This window comes from Zonotrichia albicollis, chromosome 10, assembly GCF_047830755.1.
Source record: "Zonotrichia albicollis isolate bZonAlb1 chromosome 10, bZonAlb1.hap1, whole genome shotgun sequence".
NCBI classification, from domain to species: domain Eukaryota; kingdom Metazoa; phylum Chordata; class Aves; order Passeriformes; family Passerellidae; genus Zonotrichia; species Zonotrichia albicollis.
In genome coordinates, this window is record NC_133828.1 from 13800724 (window position 1) to 13824446 (window position 23723).

The 23723-nt window shown below is 41.4% G+C and overlaps 1 protein-coding gene across 40 annotated transcripts in view; it reads right to left on the minus strand.

The window, feature by feature from the left end:
- The window catches only part of MAP2 (microtubule associated protein 2), a 218760-nt gene that overhangs the window by 172222 nt on the left and 22815 nt on the right, over positions 1-23723 (minus strand). The gene's annotated exons all lie outside the window — the stretch shown is intronic.

Below are 23723 nucleotides of genomic sequence, written 5' to 3' on the forward strand. Positions count from 1 at the left end.
AAGCACAGATTTTCCTACCAAGCTTCGTGTCAACAGCCAACAAATGGATCATTTTCCAGGTTATCATCTTCCATCAGCATGAAATCTACCTGCAGAACTAACTTCTGCCAACACGTGGGTAACAAAACTCACAGCTGGACAAAGCTATTTAAGATACTCATTGCTTCACAGGGGAACATGGGGAGAAGATAAGGGTCAGCAGGAATAAAAGCACCTTCTTTTAGCAAACTTTGCTATGTCCCCCTGTACCCACACGCATAGAGGGTGTCACTGAAAGCAGTGGGAGTCTCATCTCTGACTTTACCAGAGCTAGAGAAGAAAAATATTTACTTTCACTGAAAGGTAGAGAAGATTCAATGTCTTGCCAAAGTTAACAGGAAGCAGCAGCTGAATCATGAGCAGAAAGTAAGGACCCCATCCCTCCCTCCTTCTTTTAAGCATGAGGGAACCTGCCAAAAGCACAAAAAGACTTAAGTCTCTACAGGACACTGCTGCCATAACTGAGGGTGAAGATGGAGGTGTAACCAGGAGAAGAGAAGAAGGGAAGTCAAGCTCAACTATTTCTTCTTTCCTCTCAACACCAGCAAATGAAAAGTCAGTTCTTACAACATACTGGCCAGGCATGGATCTTATTGTCTTTGGTTAATTCCACATGTCTGAGAAGAAAATCAGCTGTAAGCTGGTTAGACTCACTAAATGACATTTGTCTAAGGTGCCACCCCCAGGTGCAGAGCCATGCACCAAAGATGGAGCATTCTTTAGGAAAAGGCTAGACATCCAGGCACTGATGGTAATGGTCAGCAAAACACAACCACGTAACAACTGATACATAATATTCCCCTCTTGAGCAAAACCCTCCAGTCTCTGAGGAGCTGCCCATTTCACAGCCAAACCAACAGACAAGGAGGAATGGTACCAGCAGGATCCCTTTTCTCAAGCTTCTGATGAGAAAATGATGGACAAGTACACAACCCCGGCACCTCCAGCAAGCAGAATTTCTGGTATTTTTACAGCTTGGTCCACAATTATTTACTCCTTAGAGACTCCAGACTCATCCTACTATCTGTGGTCACAATAAAAGGGAAACAGACTTCTTGTTGAAACGGCCATAAAACACCAATCAGACACTCCTGCTACAGTTACACTCAGTTAACTCCACTTTAGAAACATCAAGATTTTCCAAATCACAGCCCTGACTCATGCAGCCTGTGGTGAACAGGGGACATATTCTGGAAAAGACTACTAATAAAATACCATGCCAACTGCTTGACTCAGAGAAAACAAGATTAGCACTGCGACATGTTGGCATTTTGACTTCTGAATACTTGCTGGATGATAAAATCAGGAGCTGTCTTTAAAGTCTACAGTGAACAAAACTATCTGCCCCTTTCCTGTAACTACAGTGGCATTTGCTAATTCTGTCAGCTTTTATGTGAAGTTGGTGCTCCTGCAAGGTGTCACACTGACAGCTCTGGTTACCAAAGTCTTTCACTAACTCCTTTCCATTAAGATCCCACAGGAAATTGAAGTTGTCCAGTGTGTTCCACCTTTCAGTATACACCTGCCCCAAGAGATGGGCACATACTATAATGACAGCTGAGCTTATCCAAAAAATTAATTGACATAACTGGAAACGTCTCCCAACACCCTGGGGACAGTTCACTTCAGAAGACGGAGCTGGTTTGGCTAAAAGGGAGAAACTGGTAAGTTTGGAAATCTGAAGGTGGAAGATGGATTGGGTAATGGTGATGACGAAATTATAACATCAACTAATCAAATATAAGGAAGGAATGAGTAGAGCAGATTAAGGGCAGAGAATGTCAAAGAAAAAAAGCCAGATTTCAAGCAACTCCACACAGGTCAGTAATGCTTCACAGGAGGCCAAAAAAGTGCAGAAAAGTGCTAGACGTGGAATAAAAATATAGAAAAAAACCTATTTTATGTTAAAACAAAAGTGGCACATAACTGACAAGTGTGCTGACCACAGAAATATGTTTAAAGAAGGGATTCATGCAGCAAAGTCAACTGAAGCAGATGAAATCTTACTAAAAATTCTTTATCATTAAAAAACCCCAACCAACAGACTGAAAGCAACCACACACTAATAGATGAAACCACCATGAACTCACAGGAAAAGAGGGAAGACCTAAAGCACTGCCTAAAAGCAAGCACAGAACCATAAAAAGGGAAGAGGATGATAACCACACAGGGAATTGGAGACCTGTCAGCCTAACTCAGAGTCCCAAAACAAACTGTGAATTAGTTATAAATATCTGAGACAGATGGCCCACATCAGCATATCTACTTTTGTAAAGAACCAACCAAAACAAACCGGTCTGACCTAGCTTTCTGCCATAATATAGCATATTTACTGGAAAAGGGCAGCACATATATCCTGTATTCTTTGGGAGGGAAGGTGCTTGAACGTGTGCTCAGGGGTGTAGGGCTAGTGAGCCTGAGGCTCACCTCCTTGCAATGCTTTGTGTGAGCAGAAAAAAACACTGAGCTGAGAGAGTTTATGAGTATTTCATCACATGCAAAATCATCCAAAATCAATGCCATGAGCTCACTGATCCAAAGTGCTGCTGCAGAGGCAGCAAAAAGGAAATGTTTCCACATACAGCTTCACCCACCATCTTATTTGAGACCCAGCAGGCTGATCCCAGGTGCACAGCACTGCTCAGCCAGTGCAAGCCCACATTCCTCTCAGCTGTGCTGGCTCTTAGGTGGAGATAGTCACACCCCACAGTAATAGCAAGGTGAACAATTGAATATTCAGCCTCCACTGAGGAGGTGGCTCCTAACAGGCTCTCCAGAGCTCTTCTGTCAGAGCCATCAACCTCATACTGTTAAGTGTTGTCTGACACACAGACATGCCTTAGCCCAGGAGATAATCCTACAAAGTAAAAAGCTAGCAGTTGTTCAACATGTCTGAAAGACTTGCAAAGGCGATTTAGGCTAATCCAACTAAATTAGGAACCCTCTGAAGCTGTCAGCTGCCTTCACTGGACAGTCAAAAAGAACCAGGTAAACAGGATGGAGATATGCTGTGATGGAACCTGCTGCCACCACCAAGAGCTGCATTGTATCTCTAACAATTCCTTCCAGCCTTGTGCATTTGGCGTTCTTTGATCTGCTCACTGAGGATAAGGGGCAGCCCAGGACTCTGGCTGTTCACTGCCTGCAGGAAATGAAGCTGAGCTGCAGGAGCTGTCTGTGGCTGCACTCTGAAGGCCCTGGCCATGAAGATACACTCAGCTAAATGACATTTTGGACTGGGGTTCACATTTGAAGCCTACTGGTTCAGCAGTCTGCTCACTGCAGTCTCTGTGAAGAAAGAACAGAATAATCTCCCATTTCCTGAAAAAGACAAATTTCAATGCTCACTTTATCTCAAACTGACCTAAGACCATGCTTCATCTGCTGTGGTACTTTTTGATAGCCTCTCTTACCACTTCTAGTGAAATGGAAAGTTTAATGAGTTCTAAAACCCCCAGAATATATGAGATTGTTTACACACAAGAAACGATCTGTGGCTCAGAAATGAAGCAGCAGTAATAGAACAGATCTGCAGGGCACCTTCCCGCTGTGCAAAAAGGGAGTAGACACACATTGAACACTTTTAATGGAAGCCAAGGGCCTGGTTTTCCAGGAGCACATACCCTTTTCAACTTTCATCTGCCAGTTTCAGGGACAGGAATTCACACAAAAAGTACACCGAGCACTGTCGGTCTTTCTGCAGTGAAAGACCTTCTGCTTGGTTTTCTAGATGATCCTGTTATCCATTCTTTTCATGTTTGAACACATTTTCAAGGGTGCAACTCAAAACACTGCAAGGTACCAACAGTGCAAGACAACATACAACAACCAAAAAACCCTCACTTTGAAGAGAGATCAGTGTTGTTACCGTTCCTTCTATTCAAGTAATTCTTTTATCCTCCCTACAAGGCACTTCTGTTAGTAAGAGCCTGCAGATTTTTAATTGCTCCCCATTCTCATTCATAGGCAATGCCTTCCTCATAACAGTTCTGATTTCCAGAGTTTATTCAGTTTATCCAGTTGCAAGTAACATTAAACCATATTTTATTATCTGCTCTCAATTTTTTGATTTATTGGCATCAACAACTGTAAGAGTTAACAAGGTCAGAAGTTTTCTGTGAGGAAAAGAATTGCCTGAAACTGTTTTCTTCCATCAGGTTTCATACTCAAAGGCCTGACTCCCAGCTAGGACAGGTCAGCAGTCAGCACAGCTCTATCAAAATTTCAGGAAATGCCACCAGTTCACAGGAATTGAAGATCCATCCTGGACACTTGTATCAGGAAAACACAAATGAGTTATTATTTTCTCCATAGTGATGAAAATATGCTTGAGAAGTAGCTTTGCTTTCTTTTGCTGAGAATCTACATGTTCCTAAAAAAATCCTCAAGCATTTCTTCTGTTACTCTCACACGTGGTCCTGAGCCCACAAAGTCAATTGGAGCCTCACCACTGACCACCACTTCCAACCACATCACCACACTCAGCCCTGCCCATCACAGCTTTTCAAGAGAAGTACTAAATGAACAGTCTCCCTTCTCCTTCACAGGCTCTACTATTTTAATGTCCAAACACCTCCTAGCCTATAATCTTCACCTTCCCAATTCTAGCACTTTACAGCAAAGTTTTCATTATCCCAGTACAGAAGGGTTACTGAAGTACAGAGAAATCAAGTTATTTATTTCAAGTTCCCTATAAAATCTTTGGGAGCATTTACAGATCTCAAGTCAGATGACATCCATCACAGTCTCAGCTGATGCTATGAGCTCTCATTAATCAACTTTGAAAAGTCTAGGAGCAGCACTATTAAAGTTTAATAGTTTTAAAACCCCTCTTTCAATACCATCATAGGCAGCTTCCTTTCCACAAACAGCAAATCAAAGAATAAAATGCAAAGCTTCAATAATACAGAGAAGAGTGACACTTGTAAAAATCAAGTTCAATTTAAGGCATTCATATCAGAAATCAATGAGAGTTCTGGAGTTTCTACATGTCATATGCAGTCACATGAAGGATTACTTTGGGGAAACTTATTTTAATTAGATAATGAATCAATTCAATTTGTGGGAATCTAGGGTTTTAATACTCAAATAGGGTGATATATGAATCTCAAATAAAGTAAAAAGATTCTGCCATACCAGAAAAGAAAAAGTTAAAGAATTCACTTTTCTGAGCAGTTTAAACTCCAATTTCCTGATGCACAATTTAGACAAATGTTTCATTCCAAGCCTCTAGCCAGGTCTGGTAACCAACCCCCTTCTCCATGCCCAAATTACTCACACAGGGCCAGAGCACAGTGCTGACGACTCCACAGTGACCCCAAGCAGCTTCCACTGGTTACCTACATGTAAAGTTACTCAGACTTCAAATGACTTTTTCCACCTCTACAGTGGAAGTGCCCACCCATTCACTGCAGGGCTTGGAAATATGAATTCCTACACAAGATAATGTAAGAATGACTGATACAGAAGAGCAGTCTTACAAAGTTTGCAGAAAACAAAGATTTAAGATGTGTTCTGAAAATCCAGGAGAAAGGCAGAAGCAGTGAGTGGCTGTTCCCAAATGGAGGAACATGAGCTTAAAGAGGCAGGAGTGCTGCAGAAACAAGTAATAATGTGATCCCATAATTAAAGACTGCTTTGTAATACGTATGCAGAAGGCTGCCACAAAGGCTGCACAAACACCCCTTTTTCCTGTGTTTCCTGAAATGAGCCATTTGACTCAGCAATGTGAAAAGGTTCCTTGAACAGCCTTTTTTGGTCTGTGATACATCATCTGATGTGACTGAGGTCGAGTGCATTAAGAATCTGTGTAACATTTTGTGCTGCAGCGTGACAAAAGAGGCACTGTCTGAGCTGCAGGGGCTGACCAGCACTCAATCCATTTCTGCAGCCACACTGTAAACACATGTGGAAGTGTACAGAACTTAGAATTCATTTTAAAACTTTTTAAGTAAAGGGGGTGTTTAAATTCTGAATAAAATACATAAATACAAAGTCCTTGGTGGCCTCCTAGACTATATATGAGCATGGCACTACAGAAACAGCATATTAATGTCACTATCCACTCCAAAGGTTAATAGGGGAAGGCAAGGACACACAGTAGGGCTTTCTGTGTGCCTTACCAGAGAGGCCTGCATTACAAGTAACAACTTCAAACTCATTCAAATCTGGTTACAAACCCCATTTTTTACAGATTTATTAGCTTTTAATTAGTAGGCACAAGCATCACTCTAGTTCTAAATCATCCTTCCTTCAGAAGTGACATTATCTGTATTGTATTTGTAATACAGTGAAGGAAGAATGCACTTTTTCTTTTATTAAAAGGGCTGACAGTCAGTAACACAATTAATGAGTAGTTTTGAATGTTATCTTCTTTTGAAACCCTCTATTCAAGATTGGAACACTGTAATTATAGGTGCTGAGCAAAGAGCTTGTCTAGGTACATTTCAAAATGCTACATATACAATTCATATTAAACTTTTTTTTCAGAACTGAGATTTTCAAGCATTTAAGGAGCTTTCAAAATGGGGTGTTTGATTTCATAGGGATTGATCACTCAAAGCAGATACTCAGAAAACTGCAACTATTCTATGAGCAAAAAAGGGAACTGAGCTCTGGCACAGCAAACCGTGATTCATGAAAATAGTCCCTCCACCACTTAAACAGCCCTGCTGACCTCTGTGGCTCTTATCACATAACCACACGTAAAATTAAGACATACCAAGCACAGGGCTGAAGGGACCCCATGCAGCATTTCCACCAACACTTTTAGGTTCTGGAATAATCTCTTTGACAGCCTTTTTTTTTTCCCCCCAAAAGATACAAGGAAAGCACTTGTGAGCAGGCAAGTACAGCTGCAGCATTAAATAAATTAGAATACACTTGTCAAAATTCTAGACAACACGTTGTTTTAAGATGGGGAAGGTGCAATGTTAACCTAACCACACAGGCAGAGACCTTTTGAAGTCATTATATTCAGGATCCACATAAAGGAGAGCAGACTGGTTATAAGCTGCACAAATTCAGGTTCTCAGTATTTGGGTGTGCGTTGATAGATGTGCTTGCATTTATTTTTATATATATACACACATACACTGAGTAAATACGTAAACTGTTTTTTTAAGAAGAATGGAAAGCAGGTGGAAAATGAAAGTTAACCAGGACACAAACATCTAAAGAGCAAACATATTAAAAATTAAACATCCTATTCAATTATAGTAGGTTTTAAAATTATTTTCTGAACACTGGTTTCTACAAGCACAAGACTGCCACTGCATGAGAATTAGCCCTTCCACTCTGAGATGAAACCAAGAGCATCACTGATTTGAGCCTTCTGCTGTGTCAATTGATACAGGAAAGGCACGCAACCACAGATTTATTTTTTTTTTTAATCCTGTAGCATAGTAACTCTAACACCAAGTCTTTCTGCAGTGGCTGAAGTGCACCCTATCTCAGGAAAAAGCCTTGTGCTGGCTGCCAACGACTAAACCAGGCTAATCAGCAGTGTGCCGATGCATGCTGATGTTGACACTTCAAGGATCACAAAATATTCAGTTCTACTCTATTAATCCTTTAATGCTGGTTCCCATCAATCAAAAAGCCCACTCTAATTACAGGTTTCAAAAAGCACCAGCAAGATCATTAACAGAGCAATGCAGAGGACAGCACAACAAGAAAAGGCCTTCAGATGCCAAATCCCTTCTCTGCAAAGCCTAGTGTCTGCAGTTTCCTCAGAAGCATCAACGTCAAACCACAGGCAGGACTACCTGCAGGTGCTTCACAGAGTGTGGTAAGCCAGCAAGCTCTAAGAGCACAGCACAAGCATCAATCACATCCTAGGTGCTGCACCAGCCCCTAAAGTTAGGTACACACACCTCACACTACAAGGGCTGGAAACTCCTGCTGATTATCTGGACACTTGCACCAAGGGCACAGCTCTGCTGCTCACGCTGTCTCCAGCTGCTCACTCTGCTGAATAGAGCCCAGAAATCATGGAAGCTGCAGAAAACCTGACTTAATGACTGCAGTCTCACTGCCCCCTTCTACACCTGAAGCTAATTTTTCTCTGCTGGATGCAGTGAGCTTGCAGTTCTTCAGAGAAGAATTCACTCTTCTTATTGCTAAGTCACATCATCCAATTTTCAGTTTCTCTCTGAAAGCACGGTACTGGCTTTATGCTTGACACTTTCCCTCCCTTTCACCACTCTCAATTTACTGTGCAGCCTTTTGCAATCTCTCAGCAGACAAATCAATTCCTGCTATCATCTCATCCTTTCACCAGTCTTCTTGAGTACCATTAGTGAGACATACAGTGGTTTTGGTGAGCTGGACACTTTTGGTAAAAACTAATTGAGGCAGACACTCTTTAAGACATGCAGTCAAGAACCTACAGAGTGACAAATTGTTTGAAAACTAAACACAGCAAATAAATACAGGCTCTTCTGTCCAAGTGTTAGGATTTTTCCCACTTGCTCCCTTCATGTGTTAAGTGTGAGATCTTACCCAGACACACAGACCCCAGGAATACTGTAGAATTAATGGCCCCTGCATAAAAACATGGAATACATCAGGAAGCACATGTGCTGTCAGCTAACCTTGATATGGGTGGTTACTCCACCTTATGTCAGTGCTTAAATCAGCTGTCTTTGGCTAGGATAGTCAGTGCTCAAATAGCTGTCATCATCCACCTGGACAAACTACACCATTCCAAGACTTCTCTCTTAACATTCCCTTCTCAGCAGATTGCTCTGCCCATTTTCGTCTCATTTCCCACTATCTTCCTGCAATCCTCAAGTACCTTTCCTCTACACCAATATTAGCAGTGCACTGGTACAAGGCCAGCTAATTTTGTCCTTGTCAGCACTTGTTTTCTAGTGCTTCCAGAAATCCTGAGGCAGATGTAAGCCAGGTGCTGTAACAGTTGAGGGGAGATATCACCACTATCCAACAGATAAGGCACAAGAACTCCATAATTTCTCTCCTATGCCCCAATGTCTCATCTCAGCTTTCCACCTTGCAAAGCTCAAGGTATAAGCAGTGATAGTTCAATACAAAAATTGCTTTCCCCATCAGCTGACTGCAACCAAGTCCTGCCATCCACGGTCCTCAGGCAGACATGGGATGTGCACACCAGAGAGGCAAAATGTCTGTTTGTCTGTGCTAAAGCCCTACATGGCTATAAATACCTCAGAGAGGACTCTTCTGTACTTGGCCACGGAAGAAAGGACATTCAAAAGAGCAAATGACCGTGCAGCAATTGGCAAAAATCACTCAAGTCAAAGGCACTCAGAGTTACAAACAAGGGTACATTGAGTTGATGATGTCTTTAGGGCTAGAACCTCCTTGGCAATGCCCCTAGCTCAAAGGCAAATATGCCAGCAATAATGGTAACTGAACCAAAGAACTGGATAATTCTGCCCTAAGGAGAGAACATCTGGTCAAGTCTGATTCAAAATCTGGAATACCCTTAGTAAGAGAAAGCTTCAGCACCCACAGTTACCTGCAGGTCCCTTGAGCACTGAGGACAGATCCTGTTAACACAGGGGAATTACTTTGCCAAGGCACAGAGAGGAGGCCACCACAACAGCATGGCAGGTGTGACACGGCTGCAGCAGAACTGAGTGGAGCTGCAGGCAAGCACAACCATCAGATGTTCAGCACACCTGAGCTGGTTGTGTGGCCACAGCCTGTGTGCTTTCTGTCACTCCCATCTGCTCAGGAAGTACTTGCCTTAAGGCAAGGCACAGAGCCAAAGCACAGCTTCCCACTTGGGACCATAAATAAAACACCAACCAAGGTAAATGAGATGAGCAAAGAGAACACACCCCATCATTCCCATCAGGGAATTGTCCTTTTTTCACTTGTCCTTTTCTTGAAGGATAAGAGATGGGTAAATAAAACCTCAGTGGTTGCTCAGGGTTTTCTTCACTTCCATGTTTTATCTTTACAAGGAAACCATTCACATCATCTTACACAGTGTTAACTCTAATTATATGAATTGACAGCTTTGCTTTCACCATTCACACCTGTCCAGGACACCAGTTCTGGTCACCAACCATCACTTAAAATACTCACCCACATACTCTATCCCTATCTCAGAAATCATGTGAATTATCCAGTAAGGATTTCTTTAGAGAAGACCTGCTTTACTTGGCATATAGGAAATACATTAAAGGATTTATTTTCCTATCAGATTAGAAAATAAATTGATACAATTACACTTGCTCTCCAATATAACGGTGGAGGTTACATCAATTCTTTAGACTTCTTAGCTTTAGGGGAGGAATTGCTGAAAACATGTACAGATCACAGAACACAAATTCCTAATCACCTCCTCCCCAAAAAAGTACATATTCTAATATTCTGTGCCTTTTGAAGATGGTAACAGGAGAGAGACATAAAATATGACCCAGAACTGGGTCTTGTAAACCATATTCTTTCATCAAGCAAAATAGAAGCAATTTCTGCCACCAAGAAGGAAAAAAAGCTCAGATGTGCTGCTAAATTGTGTGAAGGATTTTTACCTTGCATGCAGCAAGTTTGGATGAGCCACTGAGGAGTTACCATGCACACGGAGAGATAAAGATAGATACTATATATATAAATATTACAGAAGAACCACAAGATATCCTTTCTGCTGCTCCCTTCCCAGATGCCTGGGAAATCCTTGTGGATTTTAAAAGAGCAGAGACCACAGCTGTCCAGTTAAACACACAGCAGCAACTTTCACCTGCACAAAGCACCCAGGAAGGCAGCTCTCTCTTGGAGCAGTAGCCTCTGAAGGAAAATAAAAGTGAAAAAGCGTTTGTGGCCTGGCTAATCCTGTAATTAAATAAACTTTTAACAGCAATCTGGTGGTATGTAATGCTGGTACAAATCACTCTGTGGAAAAATTTAAGTTAAACCTGTTATTCTTCAGCCATTTTGTGGATAATTCTGTTCTTTTCTCCACCTTGCAAGAAAAAGTTTTCAGTTTTTCTTTATAATACTTCACTGATTTTAAAGCAGCAATCTTCCAATTTAAAAGATGTTGCATTGGTGATATTTATCTTACAATGGCATTTAACACAACAAAAATGTCATTGGATTTCATTCTCTCATTGCAAATACCTCACCATAAGTTTCCAGAGCCTTATCCTTCTGCAAAAGGACAAGTTCCACACCAAGGAATCAGACTGTCACATTACTTAATTTTGCAGGAAAGCATACACATATGAATTATGCTTTACATTGGGAGGAAGAGGAGCCTATAAATTCTATATGTAATTTCCAAAAGACAAATTATATTCACCATTAAACATTTAGATAACGGCTAAGGAACAATAATCAGAATAACTACAGCTGATCACTCAAACTGCATGTTACAAGGGGAAATAAATAATTTTCATATTAGGGTCTGTTTGACAGTAACATAACCTTCAATGTTGTTTTCCAGCAAAAAAGGAATAATTCTGTTTATTATTATTTTTAAAACAACATCAGTGCTTGCAAGTATCCTTTTGACAAAATGCACAATATACTCATTTTGTAGATGCCATGGGAAAAAAAAAAATCAATATCTCAGTATTTTCCTGCTGTAATGGAGAGGGCTAATTAATAGAGCTGCCTTGGTAGCTGTTATAAAAATATTACCTCTTCTGTGTTGTCCAGAATAGGCTTATTGCCCATTTACATATTTAAAACTTTCAGGCAAATACCAGAGGATGAATTTTTTGGTAAATCTAATTTTAACATGATTAATGAAACAACCATGGGAACATACTCTTTTTCAATTATGTCTTGCCTGCAGATTAAAACAGGTAAAGTCTTGGGAAAATGTATGAGATAAAAACAGCAAAAAGCTTTCCATTTTGAGTCAAGTCTCCTTTATCCTTCAGGATCACTTGATTTCCTTTGATCACACACAGAAACATTTGGAATTTCAAACTGTTTGCAAACAGTGTGCAAGCAGTTCGGGAGAAACAAAGAAAAATAAATTTAAAATATTTCTTCTAAATTCCAGTAGTGAAAGCTTTCCATCCTTTTGAATGCTTGCTTATATTATTCAAGCTATCCTTATTATGGTACATAAAATTAAAATTAGTTTCTGCAACAATGCTATATGGTAACACTTAATGAAGATATTCACTAATACCTGCTGCTGCAGAAAAAAGAACTCATATTACAAAATAAATAATAAAATACTACTTCTGAAATTTGTCCATCAGACACAAATATTGTCGATTCTTCTCTAAATTATCTCCTGTGATAACATGACAACATTCCCAATCATTTCAGTTTTGTGCATATCAGATGTAGATTTCTGTTTTCTAGTTTATATTCCATTCCTGGCAATTACTCCACAGATCTCAATTTTCCCTAATGGAAATCTCTCTCTTTCTTCTCTTAAACATATCACAATATTAAAAGGAGATTAATATCTCCATGTTCAATACATCACAAGAGTTTCCTTTGCAAACAGCAGCCTTCTGGGGAAAGGCATTTTATTCACTCCTTCTGTTCTTTTCACTTTGTTCTGAGGCCACTGAATTCACCACAAAGAGATGTTTCACAACTGTCATGCCCTCTATCCCAAAGGAATGTTTTGAAACTATAAAAGATATCAGTACTTTGGTTGGGATTTTTTTTCCCTATGAGAATTTTCAGTATATTATACAGCAGCATAATAGAAAGGAAAATATCTCCAATACAGTACAATGGCAGGGTGGCAGGGATGGTCACAATGACTCCTCAACCTTCTTTTTCATGGCATCTCTACCAGGTTGGCAAGAGGTGAGGACACAGCAGGGCACTCCACCCTCACAGTGCAGCAGAAAGAACCAGATATTCCTCAAAGCAGGCACTGAAGAGCTGGGAACCTGACCACAGTTTTCCTTCCCATTCTCAAATGAGAAGCAATATAAGGAAAGATAAGACATCTCTTAGAAGTGTATTTATCTTATATTTTATACATTTAAGTGATAACTTCTTTTATGTTCTGTGCTTTTCTGCAACACCCAGGGGTTTTGCCTCTGTGATATGCTTGGGACTTGATCCTTCCATCATTTTCCATCAACACAGCCACTCAGCCATTCAGGCAGCCACAATATGTTACAGCATGCTCATTTCCACCTATCACCAAAATGATACTTCAAAAGGACACAGTTAAAATATTTCAAAGGAACAACAGATGCCTGAAAAGATAAAATAAACAGAAGTAGCGGCAGAATGCCACACCACCATTCCACCTCAAGGCCTTGGTGAGAAGAGCATTGTGTACTGCAAATGCCCTGGTTTTCAGCCACTCTTTACACCTTCAAATGGTCTTCCCAGCACATTACTCTTTAAGAAGTTGGATTTCAGTTTAGGTGTTATTTCAGAGAAATAACACAATGTACCAGTACAGACTGTTTCTCAATTCCCAAAAATGACTGGCATTGACATTTGCCTGGCCTTCTCCCCATACGTGCAGCATACACCTCCAAAACTAACAGAAAAAAAAAAAAAAAAAAAAAAAAACAAAACAAAAAAAAAAAAAAACAGAGCACAGCTACTGGAACATAATCTACATTGGCACCCATATGACCTCAAAAGTTGGGTCTGGAACACAATCAAAATAATTTCCCAACTTTCACAGACCTTCCCACAACTGCCCCCAGTTACCTCACTGCCACCAAGTCACTCTGGCAGCACAATACACCAGAATAGAGGCCTGTGTGACAGAATCCAGCATGGCTACTCTGATCACAGGGACCAGAAACACATCTGACACCCCAGCTCTACAGCTGCAGCAGTGCAATGTTTGTTCACAACCTAATTGTCTTCACTTCATTTACATGCCCACTTCTTGGACTTGGACAACATTGGGGATCTTTGCACCACAGAGCAAAGCAGGTACATACAATCACCCACGTGGAGTTTATTTACAAAACAAGGACACTAAACCTGTCTTTCAAGCACCCAGGTGTAATTTAGTGTCCTATTTCTCCAGACTCCAAGACTTGTTTTTATTCTTTCACAGAACTTCAGTCAGTCAAAAAATACAGTTCTCTCTCTTAAAAAGCACACAGACCATCAAATAGCATGTGTTCTTGTCCTATTTAACTTGCAAAATCCCAAATCCAGTGTTACAATTGATTTTAAATGCATCTGCCATCCAGTGGGCAACATCTGCTGCATACTGTGGAGCTCTGCTTCCACTGTGCAGGAAAGGAGCCTGTCACTGCTGATGCCAGCTTTGGAACTGGGCTGGTTTTTGATTAGAAGGTGCTCTTGGCCAGCACACACCCATGGGGCACGTGCACAAGCAGAACTAGCTGTGGCAGTGCAAAGCAAAGCCCAGCAACAGCCCAGTCACGCACACAACTTTTCACCAGCTGGCCCTGCAAACCTGACTCCTTATCTAGCTCTCACTGGCACAAAAACAATGATAAGGGGATTAAATCACAGATGTCTCACTGCCTTTTTCTCCTCACCCTTAAAATGTAACTATCAGACTGGCCTGATTTACATTTTTTTTAAAAAGCATCCTTGTTTGCCAGCATATATTGTGTCTGGTGATGTCAACAATTTCAGGCAAGTATGTGATGTAAAGATCACGAGGAACTCAATGCAGTGTCTGAAGGGGAAAGTGCTCCCCTTTCAAATGCAGATAAAATATCAATTGTTCTAGACTAAAAAATTTAATCAGACCCTGCAACAGGTTAAAAACATCATAACATCATAAATGTCCTCTTTGGACATTATAAAGTCCATCATAAAGTGTCCACAGCTGTCTGACATATTTAGGCTGCTGTGCATCATTTATTACTCTTTGACCTCTCTTTTCAGGAGCATCCAGCCATGTGCTGTGTTTCTCAGCCTGTGGAATGTCAGGACTATTCAACAGGATGGGACCAAAAAACCAACACTGTGGGAAGGAAGGGACTGGAATAGGGAGACATCATAACAAGAAAATCCAACCAAATAAACAAAACAGTCCAGAGAGGAAAAGGTGAAAAATTTCAATGCAGAAGGGAAACAGCTACTGCAGGTCCTCTGACAAGGAATGATTTCAGTAGAAAGATGCACCACAAGGGTTAATTTGAGAGAATGGCTATGGTACAGTGCAGCGAGCAGCTGGTAGGACATCATACCTCATTACCCACCAAGGCTAACACAAACACCTCACACCTGGTCCTCAGTCATTTGGGACAGAGTTCACAGCTCTGCTATTAACACTGGAGCTGCTCCAGCCCACTCCTTAATAAGTACCATTAGCCAAAATTCCTCATTTCCAGCCCTTCTGACAGCAAGACCAGCTCAGGGGAGAATCCACCTTCTGCAGCCCTTGAAAGGGAAATGTCCTCCTTAAAGGGAAGGACAGACAGGTGCAGGTTGGGGACAACAGAGCAGATACTTCACTGATGTGTGGGGACAGCAGGGCACAGCAGTGACTCTGGATGAATCAGAGTTCAGCTCTCCTCCATCCATGCCCAAGTCTGATGTCCAGAACAACATCTGGCCACAAGTAATTATGCTGCCTAGCAGCACACACACACATAGTTTCTGCTAAACACTTTTATAGCAAGGACACTTAGTTCCAGCATCCCTTAAGCTACAGGAAAGCTTAAGTCCCAATTTCCACAATCACACTGAAACATTTCTCAGCCTTGCTGCAACTCCACAGACTCCATTTGATAATTCTCTGCACACACTAAGATTTCCACATGGAGCTAAACATCTTCCAGTTCAGTAAGAAAAACAGTACATAAATACATACTCTGGGACATATCAGAACATACCCTGAATACTGATAAAATCTGGGGCTTGCTGCCCTCAGTGATGTTGCATCCTGAATTAGCTGCTGAAATCTAGACTGATTTTATTCTCTGCTCTTTTGGCTTACAGACAATTCTGACAGCCCCATTAATGTTGCCTTGTTTATCTCTTCCTCATGACTTCTCATCTGGACAAATACTTATTTTTGGTTCTTTTTAATTGTGTGTGCAGCTTTCATTACCACCACAAAGCACTTCAGAAGGATTAACAACAATTTCTGTACTCATTTGATAGACACTCAACTTTGTTCTCCACTCTGTTTAGAAATAAGGAAAAAAGTACTGATTAATGATCATCAGCTATCCATCAGGTTTCTCACAGGAATTGTATTATTGCCTCATTTACAGCAATATTTACACCCTTAAACCCAACGGGCTTCATGTATTATGGCTCCAAGAAGATCAGAACAACAATGGCCCCAAGAAAATTATCTATCACCTTAGACAATAAATCTCCTCACAAATTTGGGATTTATATTTGGTGCAGTTCTGTCAGTCCTAGTCAAGAACATCAACATCTAAAAATATGTTTATCAGCAGAATATATGTTTAGCTGTGCAGTCACACAGTTTATTTAAGGTATCAGTAACATTCTAAAGGACTGTAAATCTAAGCCATCAGTAGCTCTACAGGGTATTTTTGTAATAAACACTCTATATTTTCAGACTTTTACCCAGTATGGGGGAAGAAATTTGTCATTCAGTCAGCCCTAAATAATGATTTTTAAACATGTAAGCAGCATGTGTTGCTTTGTAGTGGGAGCAAGAATATACTAGGTATTTCAGCCTTTTAGAACGTATTTAATTGTGCAAGCAAACACAAATCCTAAAGCAAATGAGCACTCATTGCTCATTATTTCCTGCACACGCCTCACCTGTTGTAGAAAGGCAGTGAAACAAAGCTACCACACCTGACTAAGCATTTAACAGCAGGAAAGAAATAGCAAACGAGAAACAGCAATACAGGAAATAAAGGATTATTTCACACAGATGCAATTAATTTAGTATCATGACATTAAAAAATTATGTTTTGTTTACCATTCACAGACCAATTTTACTGGCTGCAGTACACTGTTCTTTTTGTGCCTTAATATAGTAAATATCAATGGAAATAAAATTACCCTGTTAAGAAAAGCTTAGTGGTATGCAACAACTCACCAAGTATGAAAATATTTTTTTTTCATACTAGACATGACATGGAGCCCCAGATGAAATCAGGACCTCATCTGAGTCATGGTGCATCAGAAATCCTGTAAGAACTTCTGAGGATTTTCTGATCTAAAGCCACCAAACACACCCCAGCTCTCCCAAGGGAGCAGCACAGCTCCCAGCTGCTCCTGCAGGGAGATGAAGGCTGAGATCCAGGCTCACAAGCACCTCCCAAACCTCCCACACAAACAATTCACACACCACAGCTGCTGGCTGGGGCAATGCCCAAATACATATCTGGGAAACTACAAGGTAGGTTGTTTTGATACTGACCAAAGCAATGTTAGCAGGGTAAGAAAGAGACCACAGGGGAGAACTAATGAAACCTATCTATCCAGACACAGATGTTTTCATTTTCTTGTCGGTTTGGCTGGCTTTGGTTTCTTTGTCTATGTGTGATCCATCTACTAAATACAAATGCAAAAGACACATCCAGCTTTAATGTGTAGTAATAACACTGGGACAGCAGAAACAAACAAACATTTTACTCCCCAAGAATATACTATTACTGAGAAAGGTAAAGTGGTACAGCCCCTGAGTTGTTAAACAATAAACTGCCTTTCAGGTAATGCTGCCTGTGAGACCCAGAAAACAAAGTTTACATCTGCTACTCCATCTCCCTTTCCCACTCACCAAGACAGATGGAAAGCAAATGTACCTAGAGCATTATCACTGTGACACTTCCCCAAGACAGAGAAGCAAGGAGATTTGTTCAGCAAATACATTATGGTAGATTATCTCACACTCCATTTTGCAGTGCATGTGAAGCTTTCAGCACCAGGGAAATTATACTGACTAATTTTGTCTGATCTGAACCTACCAGATAAAATTTCAGGGGTCAGAGAAATTCTGCTGTTAGAGTGATGGTCACACAAACCCATGTTCAAATGTTCCCATGCCATATTCATTTGCTAAGGGATACTGTGCAGGGCTCAGACCTGGCAGGGAGCCCAAGCACAGCAATGCACTGGAATGAAGAGATCACTGTGAAAGCAGTAAATCTCAATAAATAAAAAAAATCTGATATTAGCCACAAATAAAAGGTGCTGTTTATCTCAAACATATTTTAAGAGCTTCTGAAAGATGTTTCCAATTGTTAAAGAAAGATATTTTTCATCTAAATATTTCTATAGAAGATTCCCAAGATGGTATTGAGACACAAGCCAGAAGCTGGTATTGCTTCTGTTTTTCTCCCAGGTTCATTCACTTTTCACATCCTACCTCATAAAAGTCAGACTTAACCAGGCAGAAGACATGTAACCTTGGCACAAGTTATAAAAACAGCCAGCAGCTTGATCTTGGTAGAAACATTTGTTTCCCACAGACTAGCCAAAGGAGGAAAAAAGCAACCTACAATTAGGACACATTCTGATGCTTAGACAGAATAGCTGCTGTGCAGAATCAGCTATTCTGGCCATGAATTGCCCATGGAGCATGTGGTGGTTCAGCAGGCAAATTGTTAAGTGTTGTAAACAAAACCACCCTCTTCCTATCTTTGCTCTGATTTTCTGATGACCCATTTGGGCTGCTGTGCCCCCTCTCTTGAGGAAAAGCTTACAGCTCTTTCTTTCCCTGGCACTTAAAAAAGACTCTTTGCCAGGCCAGGAACATCACATAGAATTATTATTCCTTTTAATAAGCAGCTAGGGTATACAAGTACAGGAGTGGAAAAAGCCTAGCCTGCTTCAGAAAGCTACTCTGCTAGTTTTGTACACCTGCTGATGTTTCTTTGCTGTTCCTCACAACTCCACCTCATCTGATGCCTTGAGAGACTAAACCTGGAGCAGAGAGACTAGACAGAGCTAAAGGAAATCAAGTAGGTATTTAGTGAAAGGCCTTAAAGGATACACCTTGGGCAGTACAAGAGCCTGGCCAGGGCTACACCCAAGATAGATCCAAAATGGTCACAAAATGCACAGCCAGTCACGAGGTCTACATAAGTTTTGGTCCATTTGCATATTGGAGTTAATTGTCCAGTTACAGTTTCAGGTTATGAAGTCCCATCTCCTTGTTTGCTCTTGGCCTGAAGCTTGTAATGGTGGTCCTTGGTCTTAAGCTAGAAAAGGATTGTGTTGTCTACTGGCACTTACTATGAAGCTCAGAGCTACACCCCTAGGCAGCACAGGATCTGAAAAATATGAAAGCTGAAACTTAAGGCATCATTTCTTCCCCTTTAGATGCCTGACAAGGCCTTTACCTGTCAGGTCTCTATTCTAAATATCTACTAATAATAGGTATTTAATTACACAAAATTATTGTTAACAGCTTACAGCAAACCCTCCAAACCAGAATGGCAACAGAGCATGAGCCAGTATGGGAGGAAGACTTGCACACCTGCTTTACTGTACCTGTAACACTCAGTCAATACCAGAACTCAACCCATGAGTCACACAAGAGCTGACTACTCTCAAGCACATCTGATCCTCCTCCTCAGTTTCCATTTAAGAGGCCACAGCCTTCACACAGATCTAGAATCACAGAATGACACAGGCTGGATGGGCCTCCTGAGGTCTCTTGTCTCTGTACCTATCCCAAGCAGTTCACCCAGACTTCATCCAGCTGAGCTTCAACATACCTCTGTGATTAAAGAGTGTACAACCCCTCAGTGTTTCTGTTTCAGGGTTTGACCACTCTCATGATACAAAAGGGTTTTTTTAGACCTACCTGGAACATGCCCTGTTTCAACTTGCATCCTTTGCCCTGGCTCCTTCATCATTCACTTCAAGAAAAGTTTGGCAGCACCTGTTCTACACCCTCCTTACCCACAAGGTAGCAAAAGGCAGCACTGAAACTCCTGAATAACCTGCCCTCTTGCCAGGTAGAAGAAAAACATCTTCCTCTGTGTCTCTCCTCAAACCTCACTGTCCCCTTAATCACCTACTGGATTCATTCCAGTACATATCAATGTTGGTTTTACACTGGAGAACCTCAAACTGACCACATGCCCTAGTCATACTTAGCTGTGATTCCAGAGCTCATCTGTCAGAAGGGTGGACTGTAGCATGTTTCAGCTAAAAACAATGCACCTGTGTGCAACTGAGACAGGAAAGCACTGCAATTCTGCAGAGTGGCACTCCCAAAACCACATATAAGACGCTTACCAAAAAGTCTGATTTACTTTGTCAAACCTTTGCTCTTAACTTACTTTGCAGTGAGACCTCTGTTCCCATTGTGAAGCATTTTGCAGATTCAATGCTTCACTTCGGTTTTGAGAGCAAGAAACACCCTGATGCAGTGTATTACATCTGAACAAAAGTATTTCATGGATACAACTCCAGCTTAGAGCTACATCTTACTAGGAAATAGCACAGTAGCTCCCAATGACACATTATACCACTGCTATGGAATTTCCCAGAAATGCAGTGGTAATGCAGAGTTCAGGTCTACCCACACTGCTTGCTGTGACAGACTACATTTCTCACACAAAAAGGAGTAAGCATTTGAACTCTCAGTGATGGGACTCCCTACCAAGAAGAAAACATAGTAAAACTTCACTAAGTGACTGAGAAAACTGAGCCTGAGTGAAAGGCAAAAACCCTTACTAGCTTCTGAAAACAAACTTCAGTCTCTGTGCAGAAAAGCATCTCAGGGGCTGGAGAGGTTGGTCTAGTGTCATGCAATCCTTTTAGCTATGTAACAGTCTGGAAAAGGAACACATTTTAGCTGTTTATGATCCCTCACTTGAAGTGACTGCAACCCTCTAAAAATAAAATATGTAACTAAGCAGTCAGAATATCTTTGAACAAATCACCATCAACTTTTGGTCAGACAGTGAAACCTAAGAATTCCATCTGACTCTGCCAGCCTTTTCAGGACAAGCACTCAAACCTGCACACACAAACTATGCAGTTGCTGCCAGCAAGCATCTCATCCCTGCACAGGGGCAAGTCAACGCTAAACCTGCAGAGAAGGCCTAACAAGAGAGGGTACAAACTACAGGAAAAATTCCTAACCTGCCAGCAAGAAATTAAACATCTCATCCAGTTATGAATCACCACGGGTCTACTGTTGGGTCAACAGTGAAGGCACAACCAACGCTGAAGAAGGCTCCAAGAATCTGCAGCTCCTTACTGTCCTTCAGCCCAGACTTTTATCCCTCCTGTTGATGCCCTGCCCCTGAGTGCCCTCTGTTCCCTTTGGTGGTTGGTCAGTGCCCCTGGGCACTCCATGGCTCATTCCCTTCAACAGCATTCACCTGTCCTGCACAGCTGTGCCCACTGGGGATGAGCTCCACTCCCAATCACCACAAACTCTGTGCCTAAAACAGCAGAGAATGCCCTTGATTGGCACATGGCCCATGAAATCGTAGCAAAGCCCTGAAAATATTCTGTCTATGAAACAGAGGAACACATCTTCCTCCAGCTACAAGTTGGATCAAATAATTTTGTTTTCAATTCACTCACTCATCCCCACCAGTTTTCCCAAGTCTTTTGATCTCAGTTCCCAAGATGTCACAAAACTGAAAAGGGACAAAGCATCAGCTAGGTGCCCACTTGCAGGTGCTGCTGGTGCCTCTGACCACAAGCACTTCCAAAGGCTCAAAGGCAAACACTTGCTGTAAACAGAGAGCTGATTTTAAACTGCAAGGAAAAGTTTAAAATAAAAAAAACCACCAAGCTGGCCTTCCCATGCTGCCCACAAAGAAAATGCATTGGTAGCTCTCCAGTTACTACTCCCCAGTCACCATGAACACACCATGACCTTCTGGGGCTGCCTCCCCACGAGCTGTCAATCCAGCTGCTCACAGGAATGTGTTGAACACAGCTAAGTTAGCCCAGTTACTCAGTTCAGCAAACTGGGGGTGAGAGCCTGCAGCACAGCTGTCTCAGCCAGGAATGGGCACCAGTGGCTGAGGCAGTAACCTCTGCCACAAGCACATGCCACAAGAAGAGAACAAACAAAAATTATTATTTTGGGAGGTCCCACAGCACTGCCCATCTGAGCTGTCTTTACCCAGGTCTCACTCACTGTGCTGCTTCACCCAACCCTTATGCACAGCCTACATGAAATTCCGTGATGGTGCAACCCAGCTGCTGACAGACAGAAAGGCAGATCCCAAGATCCATTATCCATGCAGCTGACCTCTTCAGTGGCAGCATCAGCAAAGATGCCACGTCTGAATGGTGACACACCTCAAATGGAAACAGATGCTCGCCTTCCAGGAACTGACTCGGTTATTGATGGAAAAACAGTAGTGCATGAATTCATTAAAAGCTATTCCTCCAGCTTTGAGGCCCGATGAATAATGCAAACAAGGATTCACAACTGATTTATTACAAAAAAAGCAAAACAAACTCAAGATCTGTTATTTAGAGATGATTGTTCCAGCAGCTGCACCCCAAAGTACCAGGCTGGAGTCTCCACCTCAGCCTCTGCACAGGGCAGTATCTCAAATGTTGCACTCAAGCTGCATGTTTCCCATTCCTGTTTCTCTGTGCTTCCAGAACTATTCATCCAGCTTCCAGAACAGTGAAAAAATTCGTTTTCAAAACAGAAACATGTAAATGGAACTCTTCATATTAAATTCCTATTTGCTTTCCCTTCAGGAAACTCTGCACTCAGCATGCCAGACACTATTGCTAATTTACCAAACAAATTCACTCAAAGAGAGAATTATTGCAAAGCAGACTGGAATGACTTCCTGAAAATCACTGGGTTTTGTGCAAAGCATCGGTTCCCCTCAAGGCACAGGGAGAAGGGGGAATGGAGCAGGCAGAGCCACAGTGGAGTCACAGCTTCCCAGAGCAATCCACTCCTTTTCAAAGCGCTCCAGTGGAACCAGAATGGAACCAGAATTTTTGTTCCACTTTCCAGAGCACAGGATCAGGATCTGTATCCATAAACATGCATCCACATGGCACTGTCACAGCATGAGGATGAAGCTAGCCCTCACTAACCGCCATGGCATGCAAGGACAACTTGAAACACACCTGTGTCTCTGGAGGGGCAGACAGATGTGTGCCAGGACTTACCAACACCACCCAGGAACCTCACTTCCCAGCACTTCCAGCAGAGCTAGAATTTGGAGACATGCAGATTGTTTCAACATGATAGCTAAGCATGCTTTATTAAAAAAACCCAAAACGACAACAAAAAAACCACCAGGCATTTAAAACACCAAAACAGAATCTCTCCTTTTGAGATGGCAGCTCTCACCACAAAGATTCAACCCCAGATGACAGACTGCTAGGAATTTTTCTATCTGATATAATCTAAATATAACTATTTGGTTTTGTTATGATATGGTTAAAAAAATATACTCAGAAGAATATATCTGAAGCCAACTTTCAACTGGCAAATTTTTTCTTTTCTTTTTTTTATTGCCAAGTTATTATCCTGGAATCCCTAGAGACACTAAAAGTCTTTACGATGGAAACACAGTCTTAACTACAGAAAAATAATATTCTGATATTTGAGCACACTCTTTTTTTTTTGTTGACACCAGATGTTAAAGTAGGTGTAATTCCTGATTTCATAAAGTTGCATATCCTTCTTTATCAGAAGAATACTTGTCTCCAAGAACAAAACAAAAAGCTCATGTGTGAACTGGTCTTCACCACTAGAGCCACCTGATCCAGGAGATAAACCATGACTCTTCTGGTTTTAGACACTAAAACAACTTTTGTTAAAAAGAACTCCCTTCATTTAGAGCAGCAAACCTATTGCTATAGAATGCTTT